This window comes from Sciurus vulgaris (genome assembly GCF_902686455.1).
Source record: "Sciurus vulgaris genome assembly, chromosome: 8".
Lineage (NCBI taxonomy): Eukaryota > Metazoa > Chordata > Mammalia > Rodentia > Sciuridae > Sciurus > Sciurus vulgaris.
The window spans coordinates 148,453,443-148,459,442 of NC_136468.1; positions in this window are offsets into that span (position 1 = coordinate 148,453,443).

A 6,000-nucleotide genomic window follows, 5' to 3' on the forward strand; every position below is an offset into this window, starting at 1 on the left:
CCAGCGGCAGGGTTGCCACCGGTGAGCGGCGATGGCCGGAGAAGAAGGCCCTGTGTGGGGCAGTGCGGCCGCCGCCCCGAGCCAGAGGCCAGGAGCCGTCCGGGGAGGGGCAGCATGGCCTTGGGGAGGGGAGGTCACTGCCGCAGCCGGGCAGCACCTGGCCATGGCCCCTGCGAGGCCGCCACGCAGAGCAGTTAAGGTGGCCAGGCCTCGCTGACCCTCGCTCCTCCAACCTCCTTCACTGGATGAGATTCTGGCAGTAGACGGCCCTGGACACAGGCCTTGAGCTTCTGGGGGTCCACCACAAGCTAAGCCCCCGCCCTGCCCTGGTCAGCTCCTCGCAGGGGCAGAGCTGGGCCTCTGCTGACCTCCCAGGTCCCGCCCTCCTGACCTCAGCTTTGTTCGTGGCCAGATTTAAGAGAAGGCCTGACAGGAGGCCACCGGGCAGGGCCCACTCGTGGGAGACGCCGGGCAGGACGGGGCAGTCGGCAGGTGGCAGCAGGTCCAGGGAGGGAGGGAAGGGTGGCCTGTGGACGGACAGCAGGGGCTGCGGCTGGTGTGGAGGACTCGCAGGGCGCCCGGCAGCGGGCGCGAGGGCCCTGATGGGGTCAGGCGGCTTCCTGTCCGGTGGCGAGTTCTGGCACAGCCCCTGGAGAGGACCGTGCAGGACTGGAAACACACACCAAGCACGGCCGTCACCCCACGCGGCTCCAGTGGCGCACTGCACACGCACGACCAGGACAAGGCTGCTCGAGCAGAGCACGCCTGGCGTCTGAGTCCACTCACAGCCGGTCCCAAGGTCAGCAGGGGCTGTGGACACCAATGGGCTCACTAGCCCTCCTCGGCCCCATCCCCTCCTGGGAAGCTGCCTTTGTTTATATGCCCTGTCTGGCTGGCGGGGCTCAGCACAGCAAGGTTCCGGGCCTCTCTCCTGTCCCGCTGGGCTGGTGGACCCTCAGGCTCCACCTCACTGGTGTTTCCCAGGAACCCCCCCGCCCCCGGTCACCTGAGTTCCAAGCTGCCCTGTCCCTGCCACCCCCTGCAGCCCACCTGCCATCTTTTCCCCAGGCAGGCCCCTTCCAAGCGCTTCAGCCTCACCTGTGACAGCAGGTGGTGGGGTGATGGAGGCTGAGCTGCGTCAGGCCTGTCGCTAGGGAAGGGGGGCCCTCTGGGAGCCACCCCAGTCTAGCTTCCCCATCAACCAGTCCCCAGCTGCCCATTGAGCTGCCCGTCCTGGAAAGGGGCCCTCAGGTTCCAGCTCCACCCTTTCCACAGCTGTGTGCCCTTGGGCTAGGTACTGGCCCTCTCTGGGCTCCAGGTGCGCCTAAAGGTCTGTACTGCTCCTAGCTCAGGAGCTCGGCTGGTGCTGCCTGGGACGCTGTGGGGACAGGGAGGGGAGCAAAGGGCCGGCTCCCTCACTGCAGAGGGGAGCACGCCAGCCCTCTCTGAGCCGCGCAGACCGAGGCTGGGAGCAGGGAGCCGGCGACTGGGCGTGCTTCCCTAGCTGGACACCCAGCCCGCAGCTTCTGAGACCCTCGATGCCGCATCCCACGCCAACGTCCTGGGGGACGCACGGGCGGGTTCGAAGCATGGCCCACCCGCTGCCTCAGCCCCGAAAGGACCCACTGTCCCCAGCTGCTGCCTGCAGCCCTGGGACACCCTCGCTCCACCCAGCAGCGGGGCCCCCTCTGCCACAGCCAGGCTCTGCTGCCAGCACCAAACACACGCGCCCACGCGACAGATGCGGACACTGAGGTTCAGAGTGGCTGGTTTCCCTGGCCCGTGCCCAGCCTGCCGCACTGAGGCCACGCAAGAAGGGAAATGGCGCTGGGGGCTGCCAGCCGGCCCTGGGGCAGTTCAGCTGGCACGGGGCACCGCTCCTCCTGGCCACAGTCAGGTCTGTCGCCATCACCTCCCCCCTGCTCCTCTTGGACTTTAGGAGGGAGAGAAACCAGTCGCAGCCCTCCCCACAGTCAGGATACGGGCTCCACGAGAGCGCTGGCCGGCCTCCGCGGCCTCCCAGGCTCCGCACACAGACACTGGCCCTCCCTCCTTGTGCCCTGGGGCAGCGCGGCTCCCACCTGACGCAGCTCAGCGATCTGCTCCACGGAGCACGGAATCCTGGGCAGTGGGCGGGGACACCAGCAGCAGCTCTCTGGCCTGGGCTGTGACGGGCAGGGGACAGCGCCCTGCAGCCAGCTGGGCCCATGTGGCCAGCTCCAGAGAGGCCAAGGCGGCCAGGTCAAGGCCAGGACCCGGGGCTCTGGCGGCCGAGGGCTGAGCCCGTCTCCCACCTCCCCATCTGGATGGGAAGGACAAGGCCACCTGAGACCCAGTAACAGGCGCTGGTCACCAAGGACCGAGGAGCACGACCCCATCTGCAGAGGCGGCCGGGGCGGAGAGGAGGCAGTGCTGCAGCGGGGACGGGCGGGGACGGTGGCGCTAAATGGGGACTGCTCCTGGGGCTGCAGATCTGACGCTGCCCAGGGCAAGGCCCCACCAGGGCGGGCACCAGATGCTCGGCTGGGCTCCTGCTGCCCTGCGGTGGCTCGAGGGAGCCGGTGCTGCCCAAACCGCCAGCCCTCGGCCCCGGTGGGTGGCACAGTGGCCTGCGGCCTGGCCTCGGGCCCCAAGCTCAGTGCCGGGCACTGCGCAGGCCCCGCCGAGGGTCTCTGTCCCCGCTGCACCCCGCCCACCACCAACATCTGGCCCCACGTCCCCAGAACAGCTGCCGGACGCGGCTCCACCCCACAGAGGGCCTGGCGGCTCTCCATGGAAGCCACAGGGTCATCCCAGCTTTTCAGGGCAGGTCTCTGGGGACGCAGGCCACACGTGAGCTTCGAGAGGGCAGGGAGGCTGGGAAGACCGTCCTGCTGCTGGCCAGCGGCTCAGCCCTTCCGAGCAGCCGCCCCCCTGCCCGCGCTGCCCCGTGGACCCCGGCCTGCACCTCCCAGGAGACCTGCTCCTCAGGCCAAGGCCCAGGCTGACTTGCAGGCCTGATGGCGGGCAGTGGTGGGCAGTGGCGGGCAGTGGCGCAGTGCCAGAGGCCAGGCCTAAGGCCCTGCACCAACAGCTCCAGGTCAGAAATGAGCACAGAGGCCACGCTGGGCTGCGGCCACCTGGGCCTGGACAGTGGCCCCCGCAGGGCGCAGGGTCAACGTGTGCCTCAGGGTCCTGGCCCCAAGCAGATAACCAGCATGGACCCACAGGGCCAGGGAGGACCTGAGCCAGGGGCAGGAGCACAGGCCAGGAGGAGGGGAGCCGGGGCCGCGCGAGGGCGCAGGGCGGCCACGGAGGCGAACGGCCTCGAGCCCGTCAGAGCTTCTGGACGCACTGACCACAGACCCAGCCAGAGCCTCACCCTGACCCCAGATGCAGTCCAGGCTCAGGATGCGACTGCTTCAGGACCTGTGGCCACTGGAAGCCACGCGGGCGGGCGGCGGGCAGAGCTGGAAGGAGCGGGGCAGGAAGGTCGGACGTGGGCAGCCCAACCACGAGGCCCCCTTATACCAGCAGCTGACCAGCTGAGCCCGCCTGTCCAGGAGCCCTGGGGGACTCCTCCACCCCAGGGTCACACGCGGGAGGTCGGTGGGGACAGTGACCTGGCCCGGTCCTCAGCACACCAAGCAGGCCGGCTGTGGCCACAGATGCGACCTGTGGCCCACTTGGCACGCACTCTGTGATCCCACACCCCGACTGCCCGTGGGCGGCCACCCCCTGCACCGTGTCAGGCATCCATCAAGCCGCTCCAACATAGCTGCTGGTTTGGGGAGGGTGCGACCCTGAGGCTGAGCCAACAAACCTTCTCCCGGGAGTTTTCCTGGAACATCAGGAAGGACAAGCTTTCCTTCCACTCAGGCTAAACACGAGAGCACCTGGATCCGACTGTGCCTGAAGCTTCAGTTACATGAGCCGTTTGTGCTAAATGCAGGACAAACAGGAAATCTACCCACGGCCAAAAGATGGAAAGTATCACCCACTAACGCCCAAATTCTGAGGGGCACAGATCTCCCTGGGGTCAGTTCTCCACCCTCTGGGTCCCGTGTGGATGCAGGAGCCCCCAGACACCCCGCCTGGGAGGAAGAGGCTGCTCAGCGCTTCCTTGGCCTTTGGCCCAGGAGGGGCAGTGGCGTCTCCAGCGCCAGCGCCGAGCTGTCCGTGGCTCTAACGGGGAAGAGGCCGCGGCCTTGCACGCCAACCGCCCCGCACAGCCTGACTTGGGTCTGCCCCGGAGCACCACACCCCACCCAGGCTGCCCGGCGCCAACCCGGCCCGGCCTGGGTTTCTGGAGACACATCCCGCGCTCTCCCAGAAGGTCATCTGCTAGGCGGCCACAGCACATGTGCTGGTAACGGAGGCCAGGCCGGGCTGGCCGGAGGCACCGTCCACAGCCAGAGGCCAGATGGGCTGCACCCAGCACACTCACCCAGCCCTGCCGGGCTCAGTCTCCTGGACTGTCAAATGGGCACCTGTTCCCAGCACGGGAAAGGGGTGGACAGCCTGGACCCGCCCCACTGGGCTATGCGGACGTCCCCCTCTGCCCAGCCCCTCCGGCCAGGGACCACAGACCGAGGTTTCCTCAGAGGCAAGCACAGGGTAGCAGGAAGACAGCACTTCCTCCAGGCCCTGACCGTCACCTCGCCTCCTGGTCATCCGCATGGCCAGCCCCTCCCACCGCACCCACCAGCATCAGGTGGCGTCAAATCACGTCCCTGAGGCAGGTTCCGTCGTTATACAGCACGTGGACACAGACAGGGTAAGTGACTTACTCCAGGCCAACAGCAAGTCCTCCCAGCGGCCACCTTGACCATGCGTCCTGGGCCAGCACGCCTCTGCCTCCCTGCTCAGGCCGCAGCCAGGACCCCTGCAGCCACCCACCCTCCACTCACGGTGCAGGCCGCGTCCCGCCTCTCAGCAGTGCCCAGGAGCTGCTGCAGCTGGCGTGGACACCTCCGCGTCCCCTCCAGTCCCCCAGGGCTGCGGGGAACCACCCACCTGGGCCCAGGAGGACGGGGAAGGCCGCAGCCTCGCCACCAGGCTTCCAGTGCCACCGACCCCAAAGCTCATGACGGGCGGCCGGGGGTCCCCAGCATCAGGGAGCAGGCCCCGCTGTCACGCCACCCTGGCGAGGCTCTCCACACTCCCCTGGGGGAACTGAAGTGCCAGCCCACCCGCAGCCACAGGGAGCTGTGTGGCCTCCACCGGCGGCCTGCCTCCCGGGCCTCACCTCTCCATTTCTCAGGGCTCCTGGCCAGGGAAGTCCCGAAGGAATGCTCTCGGGGCCCGGGGAGCCTCTGCCTACGGGGTCCCCGAGTCTCTGGTGGGACAGGACTGTGGGCAGTGGGCAGCACAGAGGCCCTCTAGGGCTGTGGACAGGGCCTCCCGGTGTGGGAGGCAGGTTCTCTTCCTCCCTGGAGGGGCTGGACTCTCTTGGCCCCTGACTTTGTCCTGGACACCCAGGCCTGGCCCACCCAGGGCTGGTCACCTGAACCCCAGGACCTGGGGTTCTGGCTGCCATAAAAATGACCTCAGTGTGGCTTCACACAGCGGCTCTTTCCCGAGCCCTGGAGGCTGGGAGCCTCCACCCAGGGCCCTGGCAGGCCCTCCCCAGCACTGGAGGCTCCACGGTCCGGGGCCTGCTCGGCTCCCCTTGTCTGCCACAGGACACTGGCCACGGGGTGGAGTCCCCCGGGGACGCAGGGTGATCTCACTCAGCCCACACTTGGCCACGTGTGCAGGGCCCGGCCGGGACACGGGCGTCTTTCGGGGCCTCGCTCCCACCCTCGCGCCAGCCCCGGCCCGGTCAGCCTCCTGCTGGTGCTGGGAACGGGCCTCCCCGCGGCCCACGCGGTAGGAGGGGCGCGGGCCTCCAGCTCAGGAAACCCGGGCTCTCACGCCCACACGCTCGGGAGAGCTGGCTGGCAGGGACTCCCGGGCACAGGCCAAGCAGCGGGTGCCCGGGACGCCCCAGAGCCCCAGCGTGCACTGTGGCCCGGGGGC